Here is a 19,950-nt window from a genome sequence, read left to right as displayed (position 1 = left end):
CAATGCAAATGCTCCTGTTACCATCATGGACTATTCTATGACACAATTCTCTACTAGACAATCTTGCATCGTATTACCAACCATTCCGCCAAATCTATCTTATGAGCTTAAATGTCATGTGATTAACATGCTCCCATCATTCTCAGGAGCGGAAAATCAAGATGCTAGTGATCATATTGATAATTTTCTGGAGATTTGTGGCACTCAAAAAATTCAAGGCATATCTGAAGAGTTCATACGGTTGAAGCTATTTCCTTTTTCTCTTAAGGAAAGTGCTAAGATCTGGTTCAAGACTTTGCAACCAAATTCTATCACTTCTTGGGATCAACTTTCTGCTAAGTTTATTCAGAAGTTCTATACTCAGTCAAGGACACAGAGGCTTAGAGATCAGATTTTCCATTTCAGGCAGAACAAGGGAGAACCACTTTTTAAGGCTTGGGAGCGATATAAAACTTTATTGATTGGTTGCCCACATCATCAATTCTTGCCATGGCAGATTATATCATACTTTTACCAACATCTGGCTGATGAATGCCGCCATAGGTTAGATGCAGCTGCTGGAGGAAATATTATGGCTAAGGAACCGACTGAAGCCAATGAAATTATTGAGACTGTGGTAGCAAATTCCTCACAATGGGATAATCGTGATCTTGATGCTCCTAGACACATGGTTTATGAGGCTAGTGCTTCAAATTCAGAGATGGCATCTGTGGCTAGGAAATTGGATGCGGTAGTAACTTTGCTGAGCAGAAATTTGGAGCCTTGTGGCATTTGTGGAGGCACAGATCATCCTACTCATGTATGTTCTAGAAGTGGGACATTTCCTGAAGCTGAAGTTAATGCAGTTCAACCTTTTCATAGGCAGCAAAATGATCCATTTTCTCACACATATAACCCAGGATGGAAGAATCACCCAAATTTCTCCTATGCTTCATCCCAGAATTTCAATCAAGGGCCCAGACCTTGGCAAGCTCCACGACAAGGACCACCTTCTCAAGATGCAAAGAAGTCTGCTATGGAGGACCTTATCACCCAACTTGCTCAATCACAAGTCACAATGCAGCATTCCCAAGCAGAGATGAGTAATTCAATGACTCAGTTGCAACAAATTGTTTCCAGTAATACTCAGTCCATCGCAAAGCTTGAAATGCAAGTAGGACAACTTGCTCAGGCTTTGAGTGAAAGACAACCGGGAAAGCTTCCGAGTCAACCTGAGGTAAATCCTAAACAGCATGAAGATGCTAATGCTATTACTGTCTTGCGAAGTGGGAAAAAGGTGGATAACAAGATTGAATATCATGGGCTTGATGGTGAGGGTCATGATGAACCTATAGTGGTGGAACCGAGTGCTCCCACCGCACCTCATGTTGAGAAGGAAAAGCCGGAAGAAGAAGAGGTTGTTCCAACAATGCCTTTTCCATCTCGTCTTGCACCGGCTAAGAAAAACAAGTATAATCGGGATATTTTTGAAGTTTTGAAGAAAGTGGAGATTAATATTCCACTTATTGAGGCAATTAAGTCTATTCCCGCATATGCAAAATTTTTGAAGGAGTTGTGCACTAACAAAAGAAAGATTGGTGATCATGAAGAAGTATTTCTCTCCGAAGAGACAAGTGCTATTTTACAAAAGAAGCTCCCACCCAAATTAAAAGATCCGGGTAGCTTTACCATTCCTTGTATTATTGGAGAGAAAGAAATTGAAAAAGCCTTGATGGATCTTGGTGCAAGTGTGAATATCATGCCTTATTCTGTTTACACTACATTGAAGATCGGTGAGTTGAAACCGACATCAGTCACTCTCCAATTAGCGGATCGCTCTTTAGTGCATCCTTTTGGGCTAGTTGAAGATGTTCTAGTGAAGGTGGGAGAGTTTGTTATTCCGGTGGATTTTCTAGTGCTTGATATGGAGGGTGAACCTAATCCGGGAAAAGATGTACCAATCATTCTAGGCCGCGGTTTTATGGCAACCACCAACACCATCATTGATGTCAAGATGGGAGTTCTTACTATGACAGTTTTTGATAAAACTATTCAGTTTCGGCTCTTTGAGGCCATGAGACATTCTAATGATTCAAAGACTTGTTTTTGGGTGGATATGGTCGATAGAAGAGTTGACAAGGAGCTGCATAGAAATGATAAAACCATTGCTTTGGAAGCTTTTCTAGTGGGAGATATTGAGAGGACTTTGGACAATGATACTTAAGAAGTTGTAAACATGTTTGAGGCTTCTCCTAGTTATCAACACAAGTGGCGTCCGACTTTTGAAAATTTGAGGGACTCTCCAAATCTTGAGATGCTAGTACCATCTATAGTGAGTCCGCCAGAGCTAGAGTTGAAGCCTTTGCCAGCACACTTGCGATATGCATTCTTAGGTAACTCTAAAACTCTTCCTGTTATTATTTCTTCTAATCTTTCTCTCTTGGAAGAAGAGAAATTGCTCCGTGTTCTCAGGGAATACAAGAGTGCAATTGGGTGGACCATTGCGGATATTCGTGGCATTAGCCCCTCTGTGTGCATGCATCGCATTTTGATGGAGGACGGAACTAAAGCCACTAGAGAAGGACAAAGAAGATTAAATCCCAACATGAAAGAAGTTGTCCGGAGTGAGATTTTGAAGCTCTTGGATGTTGGCGTGATTTATCCTATTTCTGATTCCAAATGGGTGAGTCCAGTTCATCTTGTGCCGAAGAAATCTGGGATTACTGTCGAAGCCAATGAGAACAATGTGCTTATTCCTACTCGGAAGGTCACAGGGTGGCGAGTTTGTATTGATTATCGGAAACTGAATTTAGCTACCCGAAAAGATCACTTCCCATTACCTTTTGTTGATCAGATGCTCGAGAGACTGGCAGGGCATGAGTATTATTGCTTCCTGGATGGTTATTCTGGTTATAACCAAATTGCCATTGCCCCCGAAGATCAAGACAAGACTACTTTCACTTGTCCATTTGGAACATTTGCTTATCGTCGGATGCCTTTCGGCCTATGCAATGCTCCTGCAACATTTCAGCGTTGCATGATAAGCATCTTCTCTGACATGGTGGAGCGTTTTATTGAGATATTTATGGATGATTTTTCTGTCTTTGGGTCAAGTTTTGACAATTGCCTTAAAAATCTGTCTATTGTGTTGAGGAGATGTGAAGAAACCAATTTGGTTCTAAATTGGGAAAAATGCCACTTTATGGTGCAACGAGGAAATGTGTTGGGGCATATTATCTCCAAAAATGGGATTGAAGTTGATCCGGCAAAGATTGAGCTTATATCAAAGCTTCCTCCTCCGATCAATGTGAAAGGAATTCGTTCTTTTCTGGGACATGCAGGGTTCTATAGGAGGTTCATTCAAGATTTTTCTAAAATTGCTAGGCCTTTATGCAACCTTTTGGCCAAAGATGCAATTTTTCTATTCGATGAAGCTTGTATGAGGGCATTTGATTTGTTGAAAGAGAAACTTACTACCGCTCCAATTATGATGCCTCCGGATTTTTCTTTGCCATTTGAAATTATGTGCGATGCTTCTGACTTCGCCATTGGAGCGGTGCTTTGTCAACGAGTTGACAAGAAGTCTCATGTTATATATTATTCAAGCCAAACACTCAATGATGCTCAAGTCAATTATACCACCACCGAGAAAGAGTTGTTGGCCATTGTCTTTGCCTTGGACAAGTTTCGTCAATATTTAGCATGCTCTAAAGTGATTGTCTACTCTCACCATGCAGCATTGCGGTATTTATTGTCAAAGAAAGATTCCAAGCCAAGGCTCATTCGTTGGGTACTGCTTCTCCAAGAGTTTGATTTGGAGATTCGGGATAAAAAGGGGTGTGAGAATGTAGTTGCTGATCATCTTTCTCGGCTCGCTATCAAGGAAAGCGGTGAAAGAGATATGGATTTCAATGAGACCTTTCCAGATGAGCATTTATTTGAGGTCGAGGAGGTTCCTTGGTATGCAGATATAGTTAATTACCTGGTAAGCTGGAAGTTACCTCCAGGCATGACCACACAAGAGAAAAACAAGTTTCTATCCTCCATCAAATATTACTATTGGGATGATCCTTATTTATTCAGATGTTGTCCTGATCAGATTATCAGACGATGTATTCCGGTTAATGAGCAAGAAAGTGTTCTTCACTTTTGCCACTCTCATGTGTGTGGAGGGCATTTTGGGGGGAAGAAAACTTCTGCCAAGGTACTTCAATGTGGATTTTATTGGCCCTCTTTGTTCAAAGATGCTCATTCTTTCTGTTTGACATGTGATCGATGCCAACGAACCGGGAATATTTCAGCAAGAGATCAAATGCCATTGAACAATATATTGACTATTGAGCTATTTGATGTGTGGGGGATTGACTTCATGGGTCCATTCCCCAATTCCCATGGAAATCTATATATTTTGGTGGCGGTTGATTATGTGAGTAAATGGGTGGAAGCTCTACCGTGCAAAACCAATGATCATGGTGTGGTTGTGAATTTCTTGAAAAATATGATCTTTGCAAGGTTTGGAACTCCAAGAGCTATTATTAGTGACGGTGGATCGCATTTTTGCAACAAGTACTTTGAGAAGTTGATGAAAAAATGTGGGGTAACTCACAAGGTTTCTACACCTTACCACCCGCAAACGAGTGGCCAGGTGGAGATATCGAACCGGGAGATCAAGCATATTCTTGAGAAGACGGTTTCCTCTAATAGAAAGGACTGGAGTATTAAGCTTAATGATGCTCTTTGGGCTTATCGGACCGCTTTTAAAACTCCTATTGGCATGTCTCCCTACCGGTTAGTCTTTGGGAAGCCTTGTCATTTACCGGTGGAGCTGCAACATCGAGCATACTGGGCAATCAAGGTTTTGAACTTTGATCTCCAGGAAGCTGGCAATATGAGGAAGCTCCAACTTAATGAGCTTGATGAGCTTCGGAATGACTCCTATGAGAATGCTAAAATCTACAAGGAAAAGACCAAACTCTTTCATGATAAACATATCAAAAAGTCTTGCTGTATAATGCTCGCCTTTGATTTTTTCCGGGAAAGCTTCGATCAAGGTGGAGTGGTCCGTATGAGGTGATTAAAGTTCTTCCTTATGGATCTGTATTTATCAAGGACCCTCGCACAGGTTTTGAGCAACAAGTAAATGGTCACCGCCTCAAGCCCTATTTTGAGACTTCTTTTGATATGGAAAAGTACAAGTTACGCTTGGAAGATCCTCCATCCCTTTGAAGATCTCAGTACCGCTACGTCTGGCTGAAGACATTAAACTTAGCGCTATTTGGGAGGCAACCCAATGCAGTATATCCTTTTGTGTATTCTTTATCATTCCATTTTTATTGGCAAAATTGTGTGTGGATGTTAGTTTGCATGTGCTGGAATCTGGCTGCAGGAAAATTGAAATTTCTGGGCAATATGTTACAGCCAGACCACGCCTAGGCGTGCATATCCACGCCTAGGCGCAGCTTATCCACGCCTAGGCGTGTATATATATATATATATAAAAAAAATAAAAAAAATAAAAAAACAAAACTTGATTATATACCACACATACTGTACACTCACTCACATACCCACGCCGAGCTCTCTCTTTACCGCGTGCCTAGGCGCACCTCTCCAATCCTCGCCTAAGCGACAGTCTAAGCGCATCAGGTATGTAATAGTTTCTTCCACATCTGGTCTTTTGTGATCTTTGAGTTCTAAGCTTGCTCTATTCCAAGCAAGAATTGAAGTGAGAGAATTGCCAAGTTTGGCAATGGCATCTCCTAATTTTTGGAGTTTAGGGCTAAAGTAAGGGATATCTTGGTTGATTCTCTCATTCTGAGTCATGTAGGACGTATGGGCTGCCTGATCTGCTGTTTTTGTATACAAATTGTGGGATTTGGAGCTTGAAGCTCGGGTTGCCATGGCAACCCGTGCGTGTTGGGGAAGAAGGGATCACGCCTAGGCGTGGTTCCCTCACGCCTAGGCGTGAACTCGCCTAGGCGTGGTTACCTCACGCCTAGGCGTGAACTCGCCTAGGCGTGAATTTACCTTTCATTATTCCATCGTTTTCATCTTTCTGTGCAGTAATGCGTTTATGATTATCCCTGCTATTCTTAATTGTTGTACATTGCTTTTGCAGGAATTATGCCGCGCCAAAAGATATTGGCAACCATGCGCAAGAAGCGCACTTCTCAGTCTACAACACCTCAGCCACCCCCTGCAGCAGAGGGGTCTACTTCTGGAGCTGCCACTGATTACTTTGACATTGCTACTCTTGTGCCGGAGATATATTTATCAGCTGATCTGTTGAACAAGGTTGGGGTAAGAAGTGAGCCTTTCGGCCGGCTCTGCCACTTTTGTTCTTTCATTGCTACCCCGGATGTTTCTGCTGCTGATGTTCCGGTCTATCCAAACCTGGTGCGTGCATTCTATCGCACCGTGGAAGCAACAGGGACTGGCCTCTACCAAACTATATTGCCTTCCGGGATGATTACTTTTTCTGCTGCTGATGTTAGTGCCAGTATTGGACATCCTACTTCCCAGCCTCCTGATAGTGGTTTCCAGCCACCTATTCCTGCTGCCCAGCTGGAAAATCATGAGTGGATTGTCCAACATTTTACTGGTCGACGGGGGAAATTTGTTCGGAAATCTACTCTTCCGCAGGTTATGTATCTTGTGGACCGGCTAGTGCATGGAAACTTATGGCCAACTAGGCACCAGAGTGAGAGGAGGGAGGAGGCATTGGTGATTCTTTATTGTATCTGGACTGGTACTTGGTTTGATCTCGGCCACTATTATATTCAGTCCTTTTTGGCTATCCGTAGGAGCGTGGAGGACACCAAAGTAAAGGTGAAGAGGCTCTTTCTGCCGCGGATCATCACTTGCTTGCTGAAATATCTCCAGGTGCTACCTCTGACTCTGCAGTCTGTCCCTCTTCCCATGGAGGCGTATGATTTGAGCAACTGGCGTATTAGTATAGCTCGTATTCGCTCTGCCCCTGCTGGGAGAGCTCGATATGCTCCGGGTGTTCAGCAGTTTGCGGAGGAGGACGAGGAGGAGGATACCGCTCAGAGTGATGCCGATGCTGCTGATCATGATACTCGGCTCAAGGAGATGAGCGAACAGCTGACTCGTCTTGAGCAAACCTTCCAGTCTCATGCTGAGTATGTTCAGCAGCAGTTCCAGACTTAGGGTCAGCAGATTGCTGATGTCCTATCCACGCTCCAGGAGATGCGGCGCGACAAAAATCTCACTTATGTTCGCCGCAAGACCTCTAGTGGCCCCTCTCAGTAGTTTCCCCTGCAGGTTGTATTGTTCTACGCTTGTCCTCCATTTTATTTTGTTCAGTTTCTTCCTATCTTATGCTTTGAGGACAAAGCTTGTTCTAACAGTGGGGTGGTTGGGTAGTCTTATTTTATGCTGTTATTAAGGTCAAGTACTATGGATGATGCCCACTTATTTTCTATTAATCTGTGCTTGGATGGACCCCCTTATGTTTCATATTTAAGTTGCGAACCCATCTTATCCCCTTATATGCTTGAGGAATCATTGATGCCTACTTGATTATCTACGAAATTGATTCACTTGCATTGAAATGTAGTGGGGTATGACTTGGTTGGATATATGTGTGGAATATGGATTTTCTCTTAGATGAGCTAGAACATCATGTCAGTAATATCATTGGCACTAGTTATTTGTATACAATTAAAAAAAAAATAGAGAGAGAGAAAGAAGAAGACTCGAAAATTGATGAAAATCATGTTCCGCTCATGTGTTTTTGCTGAGTAACCAGGGCTCTTGTCTAACCAACTTGAGTTTCGCGTAAAAAGGTGAGGCAGTCATGATGAACATACTAGGCCAGCTTAACTTCGAAACCTTGTCAACTCGAGAAATTGATCCGAGGGGTGCTTTGTCACCTAATGCCCTAAACCAGCTGGTTGGGAGTCATTGGTTGAGAACTCGCTACATGGGTTGACTAGAAAGTTTAATGGAGTGAGCATTGCACGGTCCTAGATAAAAAAAAAGAGAAGACATTTAGACAGAGTAGTATGTATATAAATAAATGTGCCTTGGTATCATTGCTTGGTTGTTCTTGGGAGTCTTGGAATGTGACTATGTTTAGCATGTATAAAGTCTTGGAAGCCACATTTTTATGCATTTCCTCTTAGCACTGCATGCCATCTAAAAAGATTAATTGAGTAGGCTGAAAATTTTCCATGAGTATATCGTGCGGATGAAGTGTGGGGTGCTTGATATCTTGAGACTGAAACGTTTGTGGGTGTCGTTCTTGTAAGCCCTCAGGAGACACAACTCCTCCACTAGGGACACCTAGGGGTTTAAAGGTTTGTTGCATATGCTAAATGCAACCGCGATTCCTGCGTTAGTGAGTTAAGATGTTAGTGGTACATGTACTTAGTCTAGTTTTACTTGAGGACAAGTAAGGTTTAAGTGTGGGGTGTTTGATAGGTGTGATAATACCTATTGTTTTTGATAGGAATTTCCCCCTCTTAAGCTTCCTTTAAATAAATAATGAGTGTATTTATGTGTTGATTTGTATTTTAGATAGGTTGATTGCGGTTTGGATGAAAAATGATGAAAAAAGGGTTGAATTGAAGAAAATGTCTACCGACTTTCGTGTGTTCAAATACTTATAACTTTTTGTCATGTTATCGGAATCGAGCGAAATAAAAGGCATTGGAAACTAGACATCTCAAGCTTTCCGTAGACGCTAAAATCGTGCAAATCGGACGTCGTATGGAGATTTTGGAATCATTCCACGCCTAGGCGCAATATTTGTGCACGCCCAAAATCACTCCTGCACGCCCAGTCCAGGAGATGGACTTGAAATTGAAGTGGTGCACGCCTAGGATTGCGCCTAGGCGTGCGCCTAGGCGCACAAAGCAATTTTCTGGATGTTTTAATTCGCGAATTGCCCGAGCCGCAGAGGACTTTTGGACTTCGAACTGATTTTCTGGAGAGCGAAACCAGAGGGGGAAGGCGACTCTTGGAGCTAGGAGGAGAGATTCTTCAGCTCAACTTAGATTTACTCAACTAATTGGGTTTATTCATGATTTTCTCATCTCTCCTCTTGTGTTTTTCTCTCATTATGTGTAACTAAACCTCTTTTGCCAAGGCTAGGATGAAGCCTTGGGTTTGATGACTTTGTTTATGACTTGATTTACATATATATGAGTTGATTTGGGTATAAATCTTGTGTTTCTATGTTTGATTGCAATTTCTTCATGCTTGTGGTGTTTGGCCAACACTTTAGGTTTTTGGATGAAATTGTTTGGAGAATTTGCTTAGACAATAATATGTCAAGTAGATTATGCTTCTTGAAACACTTGATTATGAATGTGTCTCCCTTTAATTAGGTGACAATTTGTATGAATTTTAATCTCCATAGAACTCCATGAATTCCTATGCATGTTTAGAGCAATAAGATGGCTAGAATGTATTTAGGAATATCCGACCTAGACCAATAAGATGGCTAGTAATCGATTTTAGGGAGATTTGGCTTAAGTGCGCTAAAACCGACTTAGGTACGGATTCGTTATGCCCGAATTAGCAAATATGTGTGTGAATTTGTGTCATTGCAAGTTATTTCCGAAGGGGGATTCCAAAGCCTTGGTGTTCATCTCATATTCGTTAACTCATGTCATTTGCATTAGTTGCATCCTTATTCTAAGAAAATACCAAAAACACTTTGCTATTTGCTTGTTTTAGTTTAATTACCAAACCAAACAATCTTGAGTTGAACTTTACTTTTGATTGCATTGTCCATACATACATACAAATATACATTTGGATTAGACATAACATCGTCCCTGTGGATTCGACCCTTGCTTATCATTGTGCTGTAGTTGCCGACTAGTACACTTGCTAGTAAGGTTAATTTAGACCCAACACATATTGCTTCACAAACTGTGGAGGCAGCCGCAACATATTCTGCTTCACAAGAGGATAAAGCCACAATACTTTGCTTCTTTGATGACCAAGAGAAAGCAGTTGAGGACCCAAAGAACACATATCCTGTAGTGCTTTTCTTTTCAATCGGATCTCGTCCCCAGTCACTATCCGAATAACCTTTCAGTTCAAACTTCTCCCCACATGGATAATATAAACCAAAATTCAGAGACCCCTTAACATACCTTAAGATTCCTTTCGCTGCTTGCCAATGAGAATCCATTGGTGTCTCCATATAGCGACTTAAGAGGCTCACTCCATATACAATGTCGGGCCTTGTTGTTGTAAGATACCTGAGACTTCCAATCAAGCTTTTATAATGTGTTGAATTGATCGCATCCCATTCACCTTCTATGGTCAGACTATGATTCGGCATAACAGGTGTGTTGAATGAGCTACAATTGCTCATCTTGAATTTCTCAAGTATCTCCCTTATATATTTTTTTTGGGAAAGAAAGATCCCATCATCAATTTGATACACCTGGATACCTAAGAAATAAGACATAAGCCCAATGTCCGTCATCTTGAACTCCCGAAACATATTTTTCTTGAACTGAGCAAACATGTCTTCATTATTTCCCGTGAATAATAAATCATCCACGTAAATGCACAGCACCATGAATTCGCCATTTTTGCTTTCTTTGGTGTACATTGAATGCTCATATGTACATTGATCAAAAGCATCCTGTTTGAGGTATCCATCTAATCTTGAGTTCCAAGCTCTAGGAGCTTGTTTAAGCCCATACAAGGCTTTCTTCAGGTGACAGACTTTGCTCTCCTTTCCTGGTACACAGAAACTCTCTGGCTATTGCACATACACCTCTTCTTCAAGTATTCCATTAAGAAATGATGATTTAACGTCAAGTTGGTATATCTTCCACTTGTTTGATGCTGCAAGTGAAATGATTAGTCTCACAGTATCAAATCTAATTACTGGAGCAAATACCTCATCATAGTCAATCCCATATTGTTGCCGATATCCTTTAGCTACAAGCCTCGCTTTGCAGCGATCTATACTGTCATCCACTGCCCTCTTAATCTTGTACACCCACTTCACACCGATTGCCTTGTGATGGGGTGGAAGATCAGTGAGTGTCCAGGTATTGTTTTTCTCGAGAGCGTGAATCTCTTCTTGCATTGCGATCTTCCAGCAATCATGATCATTTGCCTCTTGGAAACTCAAAGGCTCATGATCAGCAGACAAACACAGCAAAGTTGATTCACTATCTTCATCATACTTAAGCTCACGAGTTACCTCATACAAATCGCTCAAACTTCTTGTTCATAATGGAGGTGATGGGCTGGAAATCTCAGTACCTTGTGATCGTATTAGCGATTGTGAGGCTGCCTGGATCGGAGATGGAGTTGTGATTATTGGATCTTCTGGTCGTTTTTGGTGGTCTTCATGATCTTCCAGTGAAAGAGTTTCAGTTGTTGCCTCCTGGTTATTCCACCTCCATACAGCTACCTCATCAAAGATAACGTCTCGGCTGACCAACAACTTCTTCGTCACCGGATTATACAACTTGTAGGCTTTGGAGTCTTCACTGTAGCCTACAAAAATACAGTGTACTCCATGATCATCAAGCTTTTGCCTTCTAGCCTCAGGAATTTGAGCATATGCAACACATCCAAAAATTCTAAGATGTGTCACATTTGGCTTGATCGCACTCCATGCTTCAAGAGGAGTCATATGTTGAACACTTTTCGTGGGACACCGATTCAGCAAATACACAGCACATGAGACGGCCTCTGCCCAGAACATCTTGGGTAACATTTTTTCTTTGAGAAGACTCCTGGTCATATTCAGAATGGTACGATTCTTTCGTTCGACAATGCCGTTCTGCTGAGGAGTATAGGTAGTGGTGAGCTGATGTTTGATTCCATTGTCCCTGCAAAATTTTTGGAATGCGGTAGAGGTATACTCTCCTCCGTGATCGGACCGGATAGTAACAATTTTACTAGCACTCTCATTTTCAACATAAGCTTGGAAAATTTTGAACACTTCAAATGCAGCAGATTGTTCTTTAAGGAAGTGGACCCAAATCTTCCTACTAAAATCGTCAATAAACATAATAAAGTATTTGTTACCTCCGATTGACACTGGTTCAAATGGTCCGCACAAGTCAGTATGGACAAGTTGCAATGGTCCAGTAGCTCTCCATTTTCCTTCTATAGAGAAAGGTTGCCTTGTTTGCTTCCCAGAACACAAGTTGGGCACACACCAGTTAATTCATCAATGTTCGGTAGTCCTTGCACCGTGCCACCCTCCTTTAGTAATTTCAAGCCTTGTAGATGAAGGTGTCCATAACGTAAATGCCATTTTTCACTTTCACTCTCCAAACGTGTCGACATTCGAACTCGAGCAATGAGTCGGTTCTCACGAGTTCTCAACTCCGTATACATTCCCTCCATGTGGAGCACATGACCTTTCTCAAGAAGTTGCCCAATACTCAAAATATTGCTTCTCATATTTGGTACGTAGTACACATCAGAGATATGCGCATTTGAGCCATCCTTCTGATAGATAATCACTTTTCCTGTCCCAGCAACTGGTAACTTAGAAGCATCTCCTAAACTGACAGTTCGTCCTGTATGTTCGTGCAATTCCATGAAAAAATCCCTTCTTCCACTCATGTGGTTGCTTGCGCTGGAGTCCAAATACCAAACATTTCCTTCTTTAAGAGTTTCAGTGCCAGCTGCATGCAACATGGGCTCCTCCTGTGCATCATCTGACCCGTCAGCAACGTTAATGTCCAACATGGGCTCCTCCCATGAACCTTCAGCAAACAATAATGTTGGCTCCTCCAGTGAGTCTACAGACCCTTCAGCAAAATTGGTCATTTTGTCATTCTTGTTACGACACTCAGAGGCGTAGTGCCCATATTGCTTGCAATTCCAACATTGTACAGTCATTCGTCCCTCACCATATTGTGTCCCTCTAGTCTGCATGGAATTACCACGACCTCCTCTCCCTCGAGGATTGTATCCACCACGTCCCCTACTACGACTTCCTTCAGAGCCTTGAAAAGAAAGTTTGGATTGCAAAGCTTGCTTTGTAGATGTGACATCTCCAGTCTTTCGAATTCGTAATTCGTGCACACGAAGTGACCCAAGCAGCTCCTCTGTGTTTATAGTGGCCAGGTCTTTCGACTCTTCAATTGCCGCAATAACATAATCAAAAATTGGCGTTAGGGACCGCAACAGTTTTTCATTCACTCGATTATCGTCGAGTGTTTCTCCATTCCTTCGCATCTGGTGAACAATGGCAATCAACCTAGAGTGATAGTCAGACACTGTTTCTCCTTCCTTCATGCGAGCTTCTTCAAATTCACTTGTTAACGTCTGCAGACGTACTCTCTTCACTCGTCCACACCTTTGTAGATGATCCCCAGCTTGTCCCACACCTCTTTGCTGGTGACAGCTTCTGAGATCTTTTCAAACGTGTCATCCTCCAGTCCTTGATAAGGTAAGAACAGGACCTTCTTGTCCTTCTTTCTTTGATCCTTGAGAATATTCTTCTGCTCCTGAGTGTATGCACTTTCTTGTTCAGGAGTAGGCTCAATATAGCCATTGCTGACTACATCCCACAGGTCTTGTGAACCAAATAACGCCTTGAATTGAATGCACCATTTGCCATAATTATCTTTCTTTAATTCAGGTACTTCTACCTGAACTAAGTTGCGTGCCATCTCCCCCAGTTGTGAACAAGCTCCGATACCACTGTGTTGGTGTTAAGACTGGACTCTTATCTTTTGGTTAAGAACGAATACTAACTCTCAAGTACAAGTTAAGGATAAACACAATGGAGAAAAATGATTTTCTCTTATTGATTAAAACTCAACTTGCAAGACCCATATATAGGGATATTACATGCGTAAAACAATAAAGAAATAAAAACTAATTACATGATCATAACACACTAAAGTGATTGCGTAAGAATAGGTCTCATACAACCAACCTTGCTTACAAGCAAGGTCCTTATTCCCCACTTATCCGCTGACCCAGTCTTCTACTTGACCTAGTTTGCTAACCTCCAACATTTTTCTCCTTTTGTCGTCAACTTGGCATCAAGAGGCAATTGTCATGTGCCTACACACCTAAGAAAAATGGTGTAGTTGAGAGGAAGATGAGGCATCTTGAAGAAACTTGCAGAGGTTGGTTACATGCAAAATATTTACCTAAGGCCTTCTGGGCAGAAGGTATGTATTGTGCTACAGGCTACTTATGTAATCAACAGTATGCCTTTAAGTCCTAACAATATGAAGTCAACATATGAAATGATGTTTGACGAGAATTGAAGCCAAGTACTGTGAATCACTTTGGAGTTTTTGGTTCAATATATTATGTTCATATCTCAAATTTTTAAAGGATCAAATTGGATGCCAAAGAAATATATATATATATATTTAATGGCTATAATGAAAAGAAGAAGGGATGAAAGTGTATGGATCCAAAAACAAATTAGTTCCTTGTCTCATGGGATTTTGTCTTGGATGAAGTTTCTACTTATTATTCTCTTGAAAGTGTTCAGACTGATGGTACGAAGATTAATGATCTTGAGGTGCCAAATCTACCTGTTTCCTCTAATTCTTCATCTTCATGTTCCAATTCTTTTGTTGGGCAGCAAAGTGAAAGGTGGAGTATTCAATTTGAACATGAACATGAAATTGAGCTGCAAGAGATTTTAGATGCTCAAGGAAAAACTACTGTTACTCCACAACTTCAAAAATCAGGGAGGAACATTGTCAAGCCAGCTCGTTAGAGAGATGAAAATTTTACAAGCACTTATTCTCGAGGTTTTCTTCCCAGTTGGGTTTTGTATTACTTAATGTTTCTTATTCCGCACGATTTCATGTAACTTGACTAACCATTCTTGCGAAAGAATACATGTACTCTCAGTTTCGAAGACTTTTTGAATACATTTATTCTCCATTTCTTAAGTCAACTACTCTCTTTAGAGACAAGGAAAGTGTCATTAAGCTTGCATCTAATCTAGTTTGTCATGCACGAACAAAACATATTGAGCTCGAACACCATTTTATCAGAGAGAAAGTTCTTGATGGTACAATTAACGTTTTGGCTGTTGGAAGCGATGCGAATGTAGCAAACATTTTTACAAAAACTCTATCTAAAAGGGTGTTTGAATCCATTCGTGCCAAAGTTGGATGTCTTCCAAAAAAATCTCCTTAAGAGGGAGTGTTGAAAGCTTAAGTTGATTTTTATGGAAATGTGGTGTTGTTCTGGTTTAGAAAAATGAAGTTTGTTTGGTCAATATTGTTATTTCCAAGTGTCCATTTATGTTATTGTGTCTGTTCATTTTCCAATGTTTGTTTCTATGGCTTTGAGTATCATGATGCATGTTTTGTTGAGTCTGTTCTAGTCTCTTCTATCATGGTTATATTCAGTAGTGTACGTTTTGCTAGTAAGTTAAGTGGTTGAACATCTATTGTTCATGTGAAATAAGATATCAGTTATTGGTTGTCCATTTTGATATTTGTCTTCCTAGTTTATTCTTCTTCACTTGGACTTTGATTCTAGGCTAGTATAATATTTAGGGCCCGTTTGGTGCATCATTTTGGTGGACAATATATTGTATTGGTACATTTTTTTGACTCAAACTCTCAGACAGTTTTGAGACAATAATATTGCGATTTCAAAATGGTGTCCTTTTGGACAATTTTTTAACATTTTTACCATAATTTCCCATTTATATCCATAGTTTAATTTATTTTTCGATTTTACCCTTGTGTAAATGAGGGCTTGGACCAAGGTTTTTATTAATTTAATAAATTACTAATATTAATGAATTATTTATTAAATCTGATAATTGTTTAGATGGTATTAATTAAAATATATAATTTTATTATTTATCTTATTTAATTAATTTGATAATGTTATTATTAGTATTAGATATTTGTTTACAATTTATTTTACTATTTATTTAAATCTGTTACAACTTAAATGTATAATACCCCTACACGTAATTTGTCACAACAATTTTAGCATCATTATGCTATCAGTAAAAGTACAACCAAACACCTACCAACATTTCAGGAACCATATTTGTTACTATTTATTACTACCATATATATTACCACATTATATCTTACAATATATGTTACTGTCAAAATTATCTACCAAACGAATCCTTATTACACTAAGTAAATAATAACTGCATATATATAACTATAATTCTTATAAAGAAAACTCATTTTCTTGACACTTCTCTCTTTGAAGATGATTATTCCATTTTTACTTGAGCATGTGCATAGAATTTTTATTATGCGAGTTTATGGGTTTATCTAATACACATTCCCGAGACCACGACCATTATTTGGTATGTATGGCTTGTTGACCCAATTGGTCATTTGATTAGTGAATAATACTAATAATTTTGGCCTCCCAAAATGATTATTTTAACATAAGTTGTATTTTAAATAACCAATCTTTAACATTTTGTTTTGGTGATCAATAACCAAAAGTGTCCACCAAGAAGAACATAAAAAAGGAAAAAGCATATCCGAGAAAAAGGATTCGTAGTAGCAAAGGCAACCTTGTGTTTTCTTTTCTTTTTTTTGATAATTGAATACAAAAGTTGCCAATCCAACGTTGTTTAAGTGCTAATTAAAGATGGTCAGTGCCACATTTATATATAATGTAAGTTGGGAATACTGAAAAGTACATCAATTTTGATTGGGCATTTGTGGGTGTGGGGTGTGTGTGCCTTCCCATCTCTCAAGGCTCAAAAGACTCACTTTCTTTTTGGCCCCATTGATTCCCGTCATGACTACTCTTGTGGTCGCTTTTTCATCGCGTTCATCTTTAAAAATTAAAGCGCTAATTGAAGTCTATAATAATGGTTGCTTATACTCTAATCATTTATATTTTATATTTACTATTTTTTCGATATTAAAAAAAATGATGCACTAATGAGAATGAGAATGAGAATGAGAATGAGAATGAGAATAATCATTACAATGACATGTTTGGTTGCATCCGAAATAATGATAGTAATTATGTATTATAGCATTTGGTATGTCAAATATTTATTGAAATGGAATAAGAATGAATTTTTTATTGATCAAAATACCCTGCTGTATTTATGTCTCTCTCTTTCGTAAACAAGTTATGATTAGAGGAATATTTTTGATAATTTAAAATTAAAATATAACGTACTATTGTATATATTTTATTGTTGTATTGTACTAAAATATTCAGATAATATAGTCAAATTATTATATTATAAGAATCTAAAATTATTATACTTTAATTAGATTATCATGGGGTGAGCTAATACATATTGATTTGTTTAGGAAAAAAAATTAGCGAGAGTTCGAGAGTAGCGCCCTGAAAAAAAAGTTATGCCTATTTTACAACAATACAATTCATTAAAATGATATTATCCATGAACATTCATCTTACTGTTCGGTCTGATAAAGTAATCCACAATGTTAACATAAATGCATATTAAAATGTATAACCACTAACTATAGACCATGTAAACTAAAAAAAATATAAATGTATATTTAAAGCACATAAGTATTGTTATGTATTGTTGTTTAATATTAACAATAATAGAATGGATAATTTTAAGCTTACTATTGTTATGTATTTTTCATTACTATTAGGTCATAAGTAAAAGGAAACTGCTCAAAATCATAATCTATATATACAAACATTGTAGTGAATTAAAATTGATCACCACACTAGCTGAAAACCCCTTAGCGTTGCTGGGAATGTTCGGCTATTTGCTCCTCCGTGATCCAGTTGTCCTTACCCTGAAAACATAGGTGGTCAGTGAACCAATGGCCTTTTTGACAATCGAGAGCACTCCGATGCTCAAGTCAGTCTTTAAGATAATCACCGGCCAAAACAATTACAAAACAGAGCTTCAACTTTACCTTGATGTTTTGTCCTTCTTTATTTAGCAGAGGAGTTTCATACTTATACAACTCATTTGAATAATTGTACAGATTCTCCTAAATCAAAAATTTCCTGATTTAGTGGTAGGCTAATCCCCAAAATCACGAGTTTATTATTAATGACAAGGTCAACCAATAAGATTGTGCTTCGTGCCAATCTTGGGATATTCCCCCACATTTGCCCCCCAAAGGCCCATTCAGACTTGTCCAAACTAGTTCGGCCGTGCCATTTTACCGCTACCTAAATCGTCCTGCATAGATAGGTCGCGTCGTCCGTCAGCCAATGAGGCAGATGCAGTTCGTCCATTTGGATTTGCATGTATGGACGTTGTCCATCTGTTCAAATTTCGTTGTCGCCAATATCTTGAGTCCGCATTAGCGCCATCTTGGTCGGTTATGCTATGCATGTAATTTAGTGCATGTCGATTTCTCATTTTATCTTCTCTCTTTTATTTTGACTTAAACATTTTACTCTTGTCTTTGCAGTCCATATACAAGCTCCATGAGAGGTCCAAGGTCAATAAGGATCGGCAAAGGAAAATGACTAGGACTATTGACAAGCTCAGAGCTGATCTTGCTGCTGCCAAGGCGAGTTGGTGTCTTCAGCCAAAGACACACAATTGGCCGGATTGAAAGTCGAGAATGTCAATCTAAGCAATCGATGTTAGGATTTTAAGGTCCAGATGAGCTAGACTTTGTCTAGTATACTCTCACGTGAGAAGGCTGCTTCTGAGAAAGCTTTTGAAGTAGTTTACACTAAGTATTCCCAAACCTAAAGAATGAGGGGAATAACACTTATCTCATGGATCGAGGGGGTATCCTCTTGGATGTCGGTGTTCCCAAGCACTTTTCTTTGTGGGGACAAGACCTCATCATTTTCCTGCAACTAATATGGTTCAGGAGAAGATATTGATATATTCTTTCCTTCCACCAACGTGGATCTTCTTTTAATTTTTGATGATCCCCTTAGGTCGGTGCTAGAGATTGAGAACTCCCCTACCCCTAAGACTCATCAGGATGAACTTGAGCAGATCGACCCAATTGAGATCTGGCAGCTCGGTCCTATTGAGGTCGGTTTGCTCGGCCAGATTGAGGCTGGTCAACTCGGCCAAGTCGAGGCTGGTCACTCGGTCAGGATGAGAGTTATCCAGAGCACTCTTCTGATCCCGTGGTATCAGTGACAGTTGATCCCATAGATTAGTTTACTATTTTCCTTTATATTTTGGAGTTGGTCTCAGGTCTTTGGACCAGTATTTGTAACATTCTTTCAAACTTTTGAGAACTTCATTTTCATTGTAGTACTTGAATTTATTTAAGCAATGAAGACAACTTATTTTTCAACACTTGCAAATTTTTCTTGCGTATTGCTACGTGATTGGCCATTTTAGGCATTTCTCACTTGTTGGTAGGCCTTTCTGATTTGTTGGAAGGCGTTTCTAATTTCTCAGGCTGGCGAACTTGTCTGTCCAACTGAAACCTTAATGGGGAGTCCAATGGACTTTTACGGGTTGGAGGACTTGTCCGTCCAGTCGAAACCTCTATGAGGAACCCCTTGGGTTTTTATTCAAACCCAATGGACTTGGGAAGTCCCATAGATTTTTTTTGGTCTGGTTGACTTGTCCGTCTAGCCAAAACCTCTATGAGGAACCCCTTGGGTTTTTATTAAAACCAATGGAATTGGGAAGTCCCACAAACTTTTTTGGGATGGCAGGCTTGTCCATCCAGCCCGAACTTCTATGAGGAACCCCTTGGGTTTTTACTCAAATTTAATAGACATGGGAAGTCTCATAGACTTTTTTGGGCTTACCGACTTGTTCGTCCAGTCGAAACCTCTATGAGGAACCACTTGGGTTTTTATTCAATCCCAATGGACTTAGGAAGTCCGATGGATTTTTTTGGGCTGGCAGAGTTGTCCGTCCAGCCAAAACCTCTATGAGGAACCCCTTGGGTTTTTACTCAAACAGAATAGACTTAGGAAGTCTGATGGACTTTTTTGGGCTGGTGGACTTTGTCCGTCCCTTCAAAACCTCTATGAAGAACCACTTGGATTTTTATTCAAACCCAATGAACTCGGGAAGTCCCATGGAATTTTTTGGGTTGG

General features: G+C 39.8%; 1 non-coding gene across 1 annotated transcript; it reads right to left on the bottom strand.

Moving 5' to 3' along the window:
* Positions 1–376: 376 nt before the first annotated feature.
* LOC120015795 lies at positions 377–483 on the bottom strand. The gene has a single exon (XR_005471817.1). It is a non-coding gene; the product is annotated as a small nucleolar RNA R71 (small nucleolar RNA).
* Positions 484–19,950: the final 19,467 nt, after the last annotated feature.

Source organism: Tripterygium wilfordii, chromosome 14 (genome assembly GCF_013401445.1).
Source record: "Tripterygium wilfordii isolate XIE 37 chromosome 14, ASM1340144v1, whole genome shotgun sequence".
Classification (NCBI taxonomy): domain Eukaryota; kingdom Viridiplantae; phylum Streptophyta; class Magnoliopsida; order Celastrales; family Celastraceae; genus Tripterygium; species Tripterygium wilfordii.
Note: the sequence above shows the minus strand (reverse complement) of the source record. Positions and strands in the feature narration are given on the sequence as shown.